This window comes from Mauremys reevesii, linkage group 12 (assembly GCF_016161935.1).
Source record: "Mauremys reevesii isolate NIE-2019 linkage group 12, ASM1616193v1, whole genome shotgun sequence".
Taxonomy (NCBI): Eukaryota; Metazoa; Chordata; order Testudines; family Geoemydidae; genus Mauremys; species Mauremys reevesii.
Window position 1 is genome coordinate 31,541,832 of NC_052634.1, and position 14,837 is coordinate 31,556,668.

The 14,837-nt window shown below is 53.8% G+C and overlaps 3 non-coding genes across 3 annotated transcripts; 2 read left to right on the top strand and 1 right to left on the bottom strand.

The window, feature by feature from the left end:
• Window positions 1-691: 691 nt before the first annotated feature.
• Window positions 692-764, bottom strand: TRNAR-CCU. The gene has a single exon. It is a non-coding gene; the product is annotated as a tRNA-Arg (tRNA).
• Window positions 765-3,624: 2,860 nt separating this feature from the next.
• Window positions 3,625-3,696, top strand: TRNAQ-UUG. The gene has a single exon. It is a non-coding gene; the product is annotated as a tRNA-Gln (tRNA).
• Window positions 3,697-4,502: 806 nt separating this feature from the next.
• On the top strand, window positions 4,503-4,594 carry TRNAI-UAU. Its single transcript is given in 2 exon segments — window positions 4,503-4,540; window positions 4,559-4,594. It is a non-coding gene; the product is annotated as a tRNA-Ile (tRNA).
• Window positions 4,595-14,837: the final 10,243 nt, after the last annotated feature.

The following is a 14,837-nucleotide window of genomic DNA, read 5'->3' on the forward strand; positions in this document are numbered from 1 at the left end:
ACTTGCTGGCTCAGCCTTGTGCATGGTGGGGTGGCCACCTCCCTGTTGATGAGACCTGGTCCCACCGTCTCCTTGGAGCTCCAGGCTGCCCTGCTGCCATCCCTGTCTGTGCTGTCTTCTCTAGCAGTTGACTGGAAGGTGAGCACTGGCTGCATGCCATGTAGCCATGTTGTCTCCAAGGGCGAAAGCAGGAGGAATGGTACCTTCATAGCCCACCAAATATTCCATATCATAGTTAAGGAAAATATTTCTCAATGACCTCTCAGTAAAAGATCAGAAGCAGCCAGTGTCCGCATCAGTCTACGAGCATTGGTATTTTCTTGAAATTTGTCAGACCAACCTAACTAACACCTAACACACATTTGAAGTTCTTCTTTTCACACTGTTGCTCATTCTCAGGTTCTGCTTTGTCTCCAGACAGATCCATTCTCTTTCAGGACAGCCTTGCTCTTTCTGTCTGTTTCACTCGCTGAGGTGTCGGAGTAAACACTCCCCTTCCTTCTATTCTCAGACAAACACTAGTATTAACTGTTTGCTACTGATGGGTCTAGAAAGCATTTGTCAAGTGGAAGATACCGTTTCTGGGGGATTGCTCCCAAGATCCAGTACTTTGGGTTCAAACGTCTCCCAGCTTCCTTGGTGAAAATAGCACCAAGGCTTTTTTGCAATGTACAAGAAGAAAGGAGCTTTTCACCCCAGATGGGACTTGAACCCACAATCTCTGGCTTAGGAAGCCAACGCCTTATCCATTAGGCCACTGGGGCCCTGAAAACCAGTGGAAAGAGGGATGGAAATTCCCTCTCAGGATTGCACATTCCTCACATTCAATCAGAAGTCAAATACACCAATTAATCGCCTTACAGAAACATCTGCATCCCCTGGCAGCGAGGCAACTGGGCAGGTCGCTGACAGAGCTGAGCACCACCTTTCTGCCAGCCATCTTTAGAGAAGAACCCCACCCTAGAGTCACCCCTCCCTCCTTCAGCACCTCCACGTCTGTGGCTCTGAGCGGCAGTAGGATGATTAGGGGGTGAATCCGGGGCTGGAAGGGGGGTAAGGTCGGCCTGTAAGAAGTAACCAGATGGGGCAGACCCAGGGGGAGGCTGTGGGCTGCTGGTTGGTTGTTGGGATCCGAGCTCTAGATCAAAGCTGCACAGCGACCTGACACCCAGGGTTATAAGGCCGAAATAGTGACCCCCTTACTGGCCTTGGTGACCCCCAAACCCTTGTTACTAAGGGCATTGAGGAGCCTCTGTCCCTTAATAACTTCTGGGAGCTCCCCAGCAGGCTGCGGGCGTCAGCCGCCTCCTGCCTCACAGGTTAGACTCTTGGTGCTGTGCCAGCCACCCCCTCGCTTGCAGGCCCAGTGAAAGAAGCAGGAGGCCTGGTGCTGGCAGAAGAGGGTTTTGATTAATCGACCTCTGTGTGATGGGCACAGGACGCTTCCACTCAGTAGCACAGCTGGAGGGGAGCAGGGGGAGCAGCTAAGGGCGTCGGGTTCCTCCGGTGGGGGTGTGTTTCCTGTTCGCACTCCTCTGCGGTGTGAAAATCGGGGAGGGGAGGCAGAAGCCCCACTTCCCTCCCGAAATGACGCCCAGTGGGGGAAGCCAGGACAACAGGGTGGGGGCGGCAAGTGGTGGCCAGACTCTCACCGCCAGGGTCTAGTCTAGCTCAGGGTCCATCTCAACATCCTCCCCGCGCCACTGGCCCCCAGTCCCCTTCCACCACCAGGTCAACCCGGGCACTAGGGCAGGAACGGGGTGAGGCAGCAAGTCAAGCTGAGCAAGGCAGGCAAAAGCGAGTCTTGTCTTCATGGGCCGCTCACAATGGCGTCCTTTTTGTCTGCAACTGCTGCAAAAATATCTCGGGCAGAGAAGCAACAGGCCAAAAAATTACCACACAGCTGCCGAAGTAGCTCAGTTGGGAGAACATTAAACTGAAGTTCTAAAGGTCCTTGGTTCAATCCCAGGCTTTGGCAGGCCCTTTCATCCCTCTTTGCACAGGGGTGGTTTGTTTTCTGGGAGCACAGTGGTCCCTGCACCCAAGGTGAGTCCCTGAGCTTGGGCTCTGCAGTAGGAAAAGATATTGTGGGCTTCTGCCCCTAATTGGCTGGCCTGACATTTAACAATGAGGGACAGGAGCTGTCTCTCCTAAGTGAGTTATTGGTGGACCCAATATGGCAGGAAGAGAGTGCTAGACGGGGTGCTGGGCAGTGACAGGCAGGTATAGAGGATGAAAACTCTTCTGTGCAGCTGAGGGAGGGCAGTACCAGGGAAGGGGCATGTGTGAAAGTGGCCCTGTGGAAGGGAGTTGGGGGCCCAGGAGGAGGCACTTGATGTTCAGTGCCTTGGAGCAGCTGGGCTTGGCCATGGTGGGTGTTCAGGAAATGCACATTAACAACTCTAGGGTAGCTTGATGGGCAGAGGGTGATTGGAGGAAGGGCCCATCTCTCTGGTCCTCCAGGCCAGGGAAGAATGATGGGGTTGGAGTCTTGCTCTTCACATTCACGGTACGAGTACAGAAGGTGCTGGAGCTCCGACCAGAGAGGGCATTACTGGTGGCTTTGTGCCCCATGGCACTGGTTACTGCTATATTAGTGTGTATGGTCCCCAATTAAGGCATGAAAGGAAAGTTCTATGAAGGAACTGGCTCCCTTCTTCTAGACCGCATGGTGTTTGGTGTCGGGGGGGATTTCAATTGTTGCTCCGGCCTGAGGACTGCTGGTCCTGTTTTCCTGACCGTCAGAGGAAACTCTTCTATGATGAGCACTACCCGGCACAGGTCTGTAGTGAGGTCAGCTTAGAGGACATGTTTCTCCACAGTGGAACCAGTGGAGGGTGGGCAGTAGCCTCCTATTCCTCTGACCCGAGCTCACACCAGCCGCAGAGGGGATACACCTTTCTGCGGGGACAGGCCAGGAGTCGCATTGACCGGATTTACGTGAAGGAGAGCACGTCGACAGCCCAGTGCAGGGTGGTGCCAATGGACTGTTCGGATCACGCAGCTCTCACCGTGTGCTCAATGTGGGCAATTCCTTGACCCAGGGCAGAGGATATTGGAAGCTGAACATCCAGAGCTTGCAAGATAAAGGAGCAGGGGGGCGAGGCCTGGAGGTGTTGGCAGAACGGGAAAGCATCAGAGGGTTCTGTGGTTACCAGGGGGATTGGTGGGAGTCGGTGAGGGAGGAGTTGGTGGCTTTGTTCCGGCAGCTGGGGAAACATCACAACATTAAAGAAACCAACAGTGCAAAGTCCTGCAGCATCGCCTGTGGGATTTCCACAAGAGCATCCAGGCAGGGGAGCCAGTCAGCGTGTGACTGTACGATTGGATCAAGCGACAGCTGCCCGAGTTCCAGGAGATGAGGCTCCAGCTGGCCGATATGAGCGGGAGCATCGAGTGAAGGGAGGAGCAGACTCCCCTGACATTTTTGCAGCCTGCAGGGAATGGAGACAAAGCAGGGGGATGCAGGGACTCAGGGCAGGACCCGCGGATCCGGTAGTGCAGGACCACAGTCACTGGAGGAGGAGAGAGAGTTCTGCGAGAGGAAGCTGATGGTGGGAAGCAATAAGTGCAGAGTGCAAACCAGCCAAGAGTCACACGGGTCTAGAAAATGAAACAGCAGTAGGTCCCATGGTGTAATGGGCAGCACTCAGGACTTTGAATCCTGGAATCTGAGTTCAAATCTCAGTGGGACCTCATGGCGATACATTGCTTTGCTACAAAGCACTGGGGCTCAATGTGTTTGGCTACCTTCTCTCAGGGTCAACTAGACTGAGGTTTTTTCCCCCTCACGCTGGGTGACTGATGCCCACCGGAGATAGGTCTTTGGTCCAGCTTGTTCAGTGGACTGGCCACTATAGGTTGGGGGTCCCAGAACTTAACAGTCTGGCTAGAGATTCCTGTGGATTGACCATATGGTTGCTTCTTGCTGCTTCACCTGATGTCCACAACTTTGGTCCCTGCAGCTGCCACACTCTTCCTCTTGCCCACATGGCATTTAAAGGAAGGAGGGCCAGGGCCAGGCTTCACAGTCAGGGCTAGGCAGGAGGGAGGCAGAGTCCCAGGCTGGAGCCCAACACACCTCTCCTCCTCTGGGCACCTGGGGTGTTGTTCCCCCCTGTTCAGGCACCGCTGGGGCCCTGCACTTCACACAGCTCTCCCTGATTTCAGCTGTTAGTGAGGGAGCCTCACTGCTAGCGCAGACTGGGCAGTTTCTTGCATGAGAGACGCTGTCCCAAAGCAGGACTAATGCTTAGGGCTGGTTCTCAGTGATTTCAGCTCTGTTGGTCTGCAGCAAGACTCTCCATTGAGTCTTAACCAGCTCTGTTATTACACAGGGAAGAACAAAAGGGTCAAATGGGGCCTGGAACCCTTAAGAAGAATCCACCCCACCGAGTACCAACACTTGTCGCTACCTGCTGTCAGCCCCACTGAGAATGTTTTGGGGTCACTCCTTGGCTTTATCAGCCTAGGGGGGTCTCAGAGATTCTTAATTAACAGGTGCTCCAGTGGCGCAATTGGTTAGCGCACAGTACTTATAGGGCAGTGCTGAGGAGCTATGCTGAGGTTGTGAGTTCAAACCTCAACTGGAGCACTGGTTTTCATTAGCCAAGTAGCATCACCCCCTTATTTGGCCCTGAGGAATGTAGAATTCCAGCCCAGGGACACTGAGGAGGGGAGGAGTCAGAAATGCCCCCTTCACTTATTACCTCCTCTCCAGAGCACAGGTCAGAAGCTATAATCCTTTCTCCCCCACCAGCCCCTGTGCCAGGATCCCTCAAGCAGAGCCTGGAGTCCTGCCCATGGCATCTGTACTATTGACAAACACTAAGTAAGGGGGACAAAACACTCAAATCCCACCTGGTGCGGGGAGCCAGGTTTGCTCTTCAAATTCTGTCGTTGGTACATTTCCAGGTCTGGGAATGTCCCACAACAGCATTGAATGGGAAGCTGCCTGCAGAACAGTGACACTGCACAGAGCTCCTGTGGGGGAGGGGTGGGAATTAGTAACATTTTGAGGATTGTTTGGGAAATGAGCCTTTGCTGACAAGGTTTGTCTCTGTTCATATTTCACCTTCAGGGGTCATGTTGAGGGATCTTTAGTGTATTTTTGTGAGGTTAATAACTATCTCCTCAACTTTATTTACTCAACTTAAAAATTGGTGTCACTTGATTTTTGCATCTCCCTGTGAAAATACAACTGACGTGTGGCTTTCTACAGAGGGTCATGATGTTAAAGTTGGGGAATTCAGTCTCTGTACTTCTGGGGGGAGTGTTGCTTTTTTACAGCTGCCTCAGGGCCAGGCACACTGGGCTGTTAGCTGCACCCACGGTCCTTGCCAGGGGCCCCTGCTGAACCCTGGGCGGCGGCACTGCCGTGCTGGGGTGACTCTGCAGGGGGAGAAGCTGCTGTGGAGCAATGTAGAGCAGGTGCAGGAAGGAGACGGGGTCACTATTCTCATTCTGAGCTGCACAATTTTCCAAATTTGGGACTAGATTCATCGATTCATAGACTTAAGGTCAGAAGGGACCATTATGATCATCTAGTCTGACCTCCTGCACAATGCAGGCCACAGAATCTCACCCACCCACTCCTGTAACAAACCCCTATCCTATGTCTGAGTTATTGAAGTCCTCAAATCGTGGCTTAAAGACCTCAAGGTGCAGGGAATCCTCCAGCAAGTGACCCGTGCCCCATGCTGCAGAGGAAGGCGAATGTCCGAGAACAATTCTAGGGGAAGGTGAATGCAGAGCAATGACACTGGAGATGCCCAGACCTCCAATGGGGGCAGCGTGGAAATTAATAATGGGAAGATCATTTGCGAAATTGGTCGTCACTGACAAGCTTTGTCTCTGTTCCTATTTCACGCTGTGGTGTTAGTTAGAGGAATCAGTACAGATTTTTACTATATTGATTAAACACTTAATTTTATTTAACCAAGCCAAAAACTTAGTGTCACTTATTTTTTCTCTCTCCTAGCAAGAATGAATTGAATTTTGTGACTTTCTGGAAAGTGCAGCGAGATTAATTGTGGGGAATTCAGTCTCTGTGTTTGTGAGCTGATGTTTTCCTCTCACAGGTCAGTGCCTGCATTGAAATACCAACAGGGATCTAAGGGCTGGTGTACGCTGAGCACTTAACTGGCAGAGCGACGTCTCTCAGGGTGTGACACCCCCCCAAACCCATCTAGTTAAGGTGACCTAAGCCCTGGTTAGATAGTGCTAAAGAAAAGGAAGAATTGTTCTGTCCATGTAGCTATTACAGGGATGGGAAAACTCCTCCAGTCACTGTTTACTCCAAACTGCTATAGTGGTGCCACTGCAGTGTTTTAAGTGTAGACAGAGTGAAACTAGATCTGGCTCCAGTTTGCACTGTGGATGCTCAGGTACTAAGACTACAATAATAACAACAGTGCAGCACTTGCATAGTTGGCAGGATTTGAACCTGCGCAGGGAGACCCCAATGGATTTCTAGTCCATCACCTTAACCCCTCCGCCACAACTACTTGAGCTATACTTGTTTCACTACATGATGATTCTGTTCTCACTGAATTGTCACTTCAAATTGTTTGCTCAGACCAGCTCCCCCAGCACACTCATGGCTGCATTAGCGTAAGTGTGTCCTTGGCTGAACAGCGAGAATTCCTGCCCATTTCCCTTCCGGCTGGAGCAGGATGGGAGAGTGTTTGTGTGAACGACATTGCTGTAGATTGTTGTTCATTCCCCACTCTGACAATTCAGACAGTCCCTTTCCTAGTCAAATCTCCAGCACATCGTTCCAATAGCAGGGGGCAGGATTTCTCTGGGGCACTGAAATTTTTCAGAGGGCTGGTGCGTGAACTCAGCCTTGCATTCTATCCCTGATGTTTCATGGACTAACAACAGCAGCAGAAAGAAAGAGCCGAGCCAATATCTCCCTGGCAGGGATGCAGGTGCCACGACCCCTCTGTCTGACCGTCGCCATTGCAGGAGAAAAAGGTTCACTGGCATCGAATGCCCTGGCTCAGACCAGAGACACAGGGAGGTTTTGCTGTTTATGGATCTGTGCAAAGGAAATTTTGTCTCTGTGTGAAACTGAGGTCAGAAATGAAACGTCCACATGGTGGCCCAATGCTCTAGGGAATGTGGGTGAAGGACTCGGGCTGAGAAATGATTTAACAGGGGTTTGTTTCAATTTATTGCCCTGTTTAAAATCTATGGCTAAAAGGCAGCCACTGTTGTTAGTACTTGTACCTGTGTAGGGACACCCCAGTGGGTGTCAAGTCCATTGTCTTCACCAGGGGCAGTCGATTATTTTAGCAAAGTACAAATTTCTTGGTCAAGGCCTAGGCTCCAGAGAAAACAATACACTGCTGATAAGAAGAAGTACGTCAAAAGATTTTGCAGCCACCATGGGCATAACTATGATGTGTCGTGTTTCACTCTTTATACCTGGCGCCACCTCCTTTCCCTTTAGCCTTGTAGTTGACCAAGGGCAAAGCTGAACATCTCCTCAGATACCAGGGTGTGTTTATGTCCATTCCTGCGAGCTACACAGGGGTTTGATGTTGCTGCTTTCAGTCCTCTGGCTCTGCCGGGATAAGGAACAATTCAGGCTGTCACTGAACTGAAGGAGGAAGATCAGTTTTTGACAGGGAGAGGGACGCCTCCTCTTAAAGGTGTTTGTCTGGCTGGCAGTCCTGGTTCCCAGGTCTCGCCCGTGGGGCTCCAGCAGTTTTGGGACCGGGTCACTCCCTTGGCCCCACCTGCCACCCCCAGGCGCTCCCCCCCAGGGTCCCGTCAGTGCAGCGGAGCTGAGCAGCATCTGCCTGCTCGCTCCAGTGGCTGCCGGCCCCCACCCCGAGCCCCTGCAGCCAATGGGACACTGTGGGGGTGATGCCTGGGGGCAGCAGCACCCGGAGGCCCCCCAGCCTGCCCTGCCTTGGAGCCGCAGGTAAGTGCTGCATCCTTGACCCCCTCCCTGAGCCTGCACTGCCAGCCCCTCCCCACATACCTCTTCCCTCTCCCAAACTCCCTCCCAGAGCCTGCACCCCCTCCCCCTTCCCACATGTCCCCTCCCGCCTGCCCCCAAGCTCCCGCCCAGAGTCTGCAACCCCACCCCTCCTCCTGTTCCTGCTACCCCCTGCCCCAGCCCAGAGCCTGCACCCTGCACCCAAACTCCATCCCAGAGCCTGCACCCCAGAACCCCTCCCCCACCCAAACTCCCTCCCAGAGACCAGCCTCTCACCCCTTCTGCACCCAAACTCCCCCCAGAGCCTGCACCCCAATCCCCAGCCCCAACCCAGGGCCTGCACCCTAGATCTCCTCCCCCCACCCAAACTTCCTCCCAGAGCCTTAGGCAGGTGAGGGGCAGAGTTTTGGGGGATGGGTTCTGGGCAGTATGAGTGACATTATTGGCCCATGGGAGGATTAGAGGACTGGCACTGGCCCTGTTCTGGGCTATACAGGACACTCTTTGTTGAGAGTATAGATCAGCGGTTGAATGTTTCCCTGCATGATAATGGGTTCCTAATGCCCTCCCTGGTCAGAGCTCCAGCACCTTCTGTACTCGTGAAGAACAAGACTCCAGCCCCATCCTTCTTCCCTGGCCGAGGACCAGAGAGATGGGCCCTTCCACCAATCACCCTCTGCCCATCATCCTATCCCAGTCATGACCTCCAGCCTCACAGCTCTGCTGGTGCCCCTCACTCCTGACCTGCAGCCCCCTGGGCTTCCCCCAGCTCTCATGGTGCCCCTCATTCCCGACCCGCAGCCCCTGCTATCCCAGTCCTGACCTCCGGACTCATAGCTCTGCTGGTGCCCCTCACTCCCGACCCACAGCCCCTGCTATCCCAGTCCTGACCTCCAGACTCACAGCTCTGCTGGTGCCCCTCACTCCCGACCCACAGCACCCTGGGCTTCCCCCAGCTGTACCGGTGCCCCTCACTCCCGAACTGCAGCCCCCTGGGCTCCCACTGAGCTCTGTAGTCACTGCGCTACTGGTGCCCCTCACTCCCGACCCGCAGCCCCTGCTATCCCAGTCCTGACCTCCAGATTGACAGCTCTGCTGATGCCTCTCACTCCAGACCTGCAGCCCCTGTAAAACTGATGAATGAAATTGTTTTTAATTGTTCAGTTTATCCATGTAACTTCTGTTCACCATTCACTACACTTGGCTATATTGTAACTTCTGTTCACTGTTTGCCATATTGTAATTCAAACCCCGTTTTAAAACGCTCACTTCATTTTGTAATAGCTTCCTCCAACCTTCATTTTTGCAAACCCTGCTGTAATCTTATTAGTTTAGGTTAGATGTGTGACTGAGGCATGTGTGGATGATGGAATCAACCTCCAGCCCCAGCCTGTCCTGATGAAACAGAGTTCAAACCCCACCGGCTGAAGATGCAGACAAGAGCCCTAACAAAGTAAGAAGAGACCACCCTAAAAAGAAAAGGTGCAATAGAAGGAAGATCAAAGTCAGGTCCCAGGCTGAAAGTCACGCCTGCAATTGATGGGTGATCAATCACCAAACCCAGAGGCAGTGACACAGCAAGACCTATAGACTCTGGATTCAAACTAAAGCCTACAAAAAGGACAGGTGAGATGGGAGACTTTGGAGGGTAACATTCTGCTGCCAACATGGAAGGACATCGGAGCAGGCCCAACAGAGACCCAGCTCGTCCTTGTGCCCGGCTTTCCTGGCCAGTTACCGCCACAAGCTACAAACCCAAGCTGCAAACTCAAGTCACAAACTCAAGCTGTCTTCAGGACTGGTAACTATGCAGCAGCTGCAGAACATCTGATGGGTGTTTGTGTGTGTGTGTGTATAGGTATTAGGTATAATGTGTGTGTATAAGGATTAAAATATTAGTTATTGGTCATAAATCAAATTGTTCTCATAATAAATGTGGCGTCTTTGTCTTGCCCCCTGAAAAGATCCTGTGTCGCTTTGTCTGTCCAACACTTGTGGCTTGTCCGGGCAGGCTCCAAGCAGGGGACACCAGGTGCTGCTGGGCGGCTGCCCTCCAACACCACAGCAGGGCGGCCAAAAGCAGCAGCAGCAACGGGGTCATAGGGGGCGGGGTACTGCCATGCGGGGCCCGTGTCCCACTCTCTGGGGCTGTGCTCCCTCTGGAGCTACCCTGCCCCAGCTCCTCAGCCTCCTGCTGGGACAGTCCCCTGGCTCTGCCCTCCCAGGTCCCAGCTGGTCCTGGAGGCGGGAGCCCTGGCTGGAGGAACTCTGGGCTGAGGCCCGGCCCGGGAGCCCCACTGCTTACTCCGACCCTGCCAGCGCCTGACCAGCTGGAGGCGAGGGGGGAGCGGGCATTCAGCACTGGTGGGGGGGGTGCCCAGGGCCGGGGCAGTAGGGGTGTGGGTGGGGTTGGGGGGAGAGCCCAGCACTGGGGCAGCAGAGGGTGTGGGGGGGCACAGGTGGGAGGGGGGTGAGAGCCCAGGGCTGGGGTGGGGGGCAGCCAAAAATTTTTTTGGCTTGGGGCGGCAGAAAGCCTGGAGCCAGCCCTGCAGGTGGGCCAGAAGCCCCCACGCTGTTGTCCTGCTGGGGAGCTCAAAGCCAGGTACTTGCCTCAGGTAAAGGTGCTTCCAGAGGACAAGCTGCCCCTGCACGAAGAGGGATGAAAGTACCTGTCAAACCCTGGGATTGAACCAGGGACCTTTAGATTGTCATGCAACTGAACAAGATTTCTGTGTATGAGGCTTCTCTGTCCAGGAGGTTTTTGCAGCAGTTGCAGACAAAAAGGACGTCATTGGGAGTGGCCCATGAAGACAAGACTCGCTTTTGCCTGCCTTGCTCAGCTTGACTTGCTGCCTCACCCCGTTCCTGCCCTAGTGCCCGGGTTGACCTGGTGGTGGAAGGGGACTGGGGGCCAGTGGCGCGGGGAGGAAGTTGAGCTGGACCCTGAGCTAGACTAGACCCTGGCGGCGAGAGTCTGGCCACCACTTGCCGCCCCACCCTGCTGTCCTGGCTTCCCCCACTGGACGTCATTTCGGGAGGGAAGTGGGGCTTCCGCCTCCCCTCCCCAATTTTCACACCGCAGAGGAGTGCGAACAGGAGAACGAACGGCTGCTCCACACCCCCACCGGAGGAACCCGGCGCCCTTAGCTGCTCCCCCTGCTCCCCCCCAGCTGTGCTACTGAGTGGAAGCGTCCTGTGCCCATAACACAGAGGTCGATTAATCAAAACCCTCTTCTGCCAGCACCGGGCCTCCTGCTTCTTACACTGGGCCTGCAAGCGAGGGGGCGGCTGGCACAGCGCCAAGAGTCTAACCTGTGAGGCAGGAGGCGGCTGACGCCCGCAGCCTGCTGGGGACCTCCCAGAAGTTATTAAGGGACAGAGACTCCTCAATGCCCTTAGTAACAAGGGTTTGGGGGTCACCGAGGCCAGTAAGGGGGTCACTATGTCAGCCCTATAACCCTGGGTGTCAGGTCACTGTGCAGCTTTGATCTAGAGCTCGGATCCCAACAACCGACCAGCAGCCCACAGCCTCCCCCTGGGTCTGCCCCACCTGGTTACTCCTTACAGGCCGACCTTACCCCCCTTCCAGCCCCGGATTCGCCCCCTAATCATCCTACTGCTGCTCAGAGCCACAGCCGTGGAGGTGCTGAAGGAGGGAGGGGTGACTCTAGGGTGGGGTTCTTCTCTAAAGATGGCTGGCAGAAAGGTGGTGCTCAGCTCTGTCAGCGACCTGCCCAGTTGCCTCGCTGCCGGGGGGATGCAGATGTTTCTGTAAGGCCATTAAATGGGTATTTGGCTTCTGAGTGAATGTGAGGAATGTGCAATCCTGAGAGGGAATTTCCATCCCTCCTTCTACTGCTCTTCAGTGGCCTAATGGACAAGGCATTAGCTTCCTAAGCTAGAGATTGTGGGTTCAAGTCCCATCTGGGGTGGAAAAACTCCTTCCTTCTTGTATATTGCAACAAAGCCTTGGTGTTATTTTCCCCAAGGAAGCTGGGAGACATTTGAACCCAAAGTACTGGATCTTGGGAGCAATCCCCCAGAAACAGCATCTTCCACTTGACAAATGCTTTCTAGACCCATCAGTAGCAAACACTTAATACTAGAGTTTGTCTGAGAATAGAAGGAAGGGGAGTGTTTACTCCGACACCTCAGTGAGTGAAACAGACAGAAAGAGCAAGGCTGTCCTGAAAGAGAATGGATCTGCCTGGAGACAAAGCAGAACCTGAGAATGAGCAACAGTGTGAAAAGAAGAACTTCAAATGGGTGTTAGGTGTTAGATAGGTTGGTCTGACAAATTTCAAGAAAATACCAATGCTCGTAGACTGATGCGGACACTGGCTGCTACTGATCTTTTACTGGGAATTCATTGAGAAATATTTTCCTTAACTATGTTATGGAATATTAGGTGGGCTATGAAGGCACCATTCTTCCTGCTTTCGCCCTTCGAGACAACACGGCTACATGGCATGCGGCCAATGCTCACCTTCCAGTCAACTGCTAGAGAAGACAACACAGACAGGGATGGCAGCAGGGCAGACTGGAGCTCCGCGGAGATGGTGGGACCAGGTCTCATCAATGGGGAGGTGGCCACCCCAGCATGCACAAGGCTGAGCCAGTAAGTGTGGCGTGTGCTCCACGGTGCCCCTACTCCCTGCATGTGGTGGTGGAGGGCAGTTACTGAGTTCGGTTGGTTTGGGAAATTTAGGGCTTGGCTACACTTTCAGAGGTAGAGCGCTGGGAGTTAAACCACAGCAGGGAAACCGCTGCCGTGTGTTCACACTGACAGCTGCAAGCGCACTGGAGTGGCCACATTAGCAGCTCTGGCAATGCCACAGAGAGCAGTGCAGTGTGGTAGCTATCCCAGTGTGCAAGTGGCTGCAACGTGCTTTTCAAATGGGGGGCGGGGGTGGAGTGTGACAGGGAGTGTGTTGTGTGTACGTGGGGGGAGTGACAGTGTGTTTGGGGGGCTGAGAGTGTGTCAGCATGCTGTCTTGTGTGTTCGGACAGGAGCAGACCCCCACCTCCCCTCATACACACTCACAACAGCAGCATTCCACACTAATGGTTGCTTTGTCCCAGAGCAGATAAGCAGCCGGCTGTCAGAAACGGAGCTTTGAAAGGGGATATCCGCATGCCTGCAGCCGATTTCAAAACAATGACCAGAGTGGGCACTTGACTTCAGGGGATTATGGGACATTTCCTGAGGCCAAACATAGTGCAGTGATGCAACACGTCATCCACACTGATGCCCGGGTATTTCAGCAGGGCTCAGCAAGCTTTATACTTCTCATGGAGATGGATTACCAGCAGCGCTCCACCTGCAGAGCCCAGGTGCTCCATGTGCCTTGCGAGTGTGGACACCTCAGGAGTTAGGGCACCCGGGGCTGCTTTAATGGGCTCTAACTTGCAAGTGTAGCCAAGTCCTTAGACTACGTCACTTGTGTGACTTACTTGTGCTATTGTAATAAATACAATAGACGTGCAATGGTCAGAAATTGCACCAGCATAGAAGTATATTAAAGGGAAACCCTAAGGAAATTAAGAGTTTAAATTATCCTCCACATGTCCCGCGTCCCACTATAATGAATCCAACCCACAGGGCACATGGGCAGAAATATCAGTGTCAGGATGCTACATTGTTAGCACAGTAAATGAAGCTGCAAAATAAATGATGTTTAAATGACCTCACTCTATTTTTTACAATCCGGTGTTAAGAGGTAATAGATACAGATGGACACCAGGCAGGGTCGCTTGGAGGACGAAGCCTTTATGCTTCCATCCCCCACCACTCTCAAGTTTTAGCCAATTAGGACAAGTCAGCAAATAAGAACAACCTCAGGTCTCAGTAACTACTACAGGTAGCAAAGTCCTACAGGGAGCAGTTTCTGGCACTACACCTGTGCAGCTCTGCTCCCCGGCTCTTCTCGGGCTCCTGCTCTCTCCTTAGCTCTGCCCCACTCTGACCCAGGCAGTTCCAGCTCCCACGGAGGATGGGACCCCCTGGCCTGGTGACTCCCTCATTACACTGCCTGGCCTGTCAGTGCAGCTAACTTGGAGCTTTGGCCTCTCCCCATTGCCCCTGGGGACTGTCGGTCTCAGGGGCCTGATTTCCCATTGGCCCTTCCCCCTTCTATTGGGACTGGGAACTAGCCAACCAAAACCCCCACTAAGCTTTAGTAAGGGGCCAACAGTCCCTTATTCGAGCAGGCCCCATGAGGGTCACTGATGGCCAGAAAAGGGAGCATGAGCTGGTCCCATGGTGTAATGGGCAGCACTCAGGACTCTGAATCCTGCAATCTGAGTTCAGATCTCAGTGGGACCTTGTGGTAAAACCCTGGAGCTCACAGTGCTCCACTTCCCTGTCTCCAGCTCTGCAAGAGCAATTTTTTTCCCTCCTGCTGTATGGGTCAGGGCTCTAGAACTGACACCTGAGGGTTGGGATTCTCACGGCTTCACCTAGTGCCCACAAGTCTGGCACTTGCCACTGTGCTTGAAGGAAGCAGGGCTGGGCAGGTGGGAGCCCAGCACCTCTCCTCCTCTGGGCACCTAGAGCAGAGGCGGCTGGTGCTGACAGCTCCAAGGGAAGGCTTAAAAGCAGCGGAGGTCAGGGCAAGAGGAGGAGAGGACCATGCCTATGTGTGGCCAGCAGACAGCCACAGGGCCAGCCTGCTCCCTGCTGTGCTGAACCCCACTGAAGGCCACCCTCAGACCAGCATGCAGGGCGGCTGCTGATGCTCTGTGGCCAACATCAGAAGATGGTAGGAAAGCAGGGCCAGCCCCCCTGGTGGGGCCTCGTATGGTTCCCACTCCAGGTGCTCACTTTGGCAGTGGAGCCGCCCATTTTCTTTGGCAAGTCAGGAAGGGCAAAGGCGAGACTGGAAGC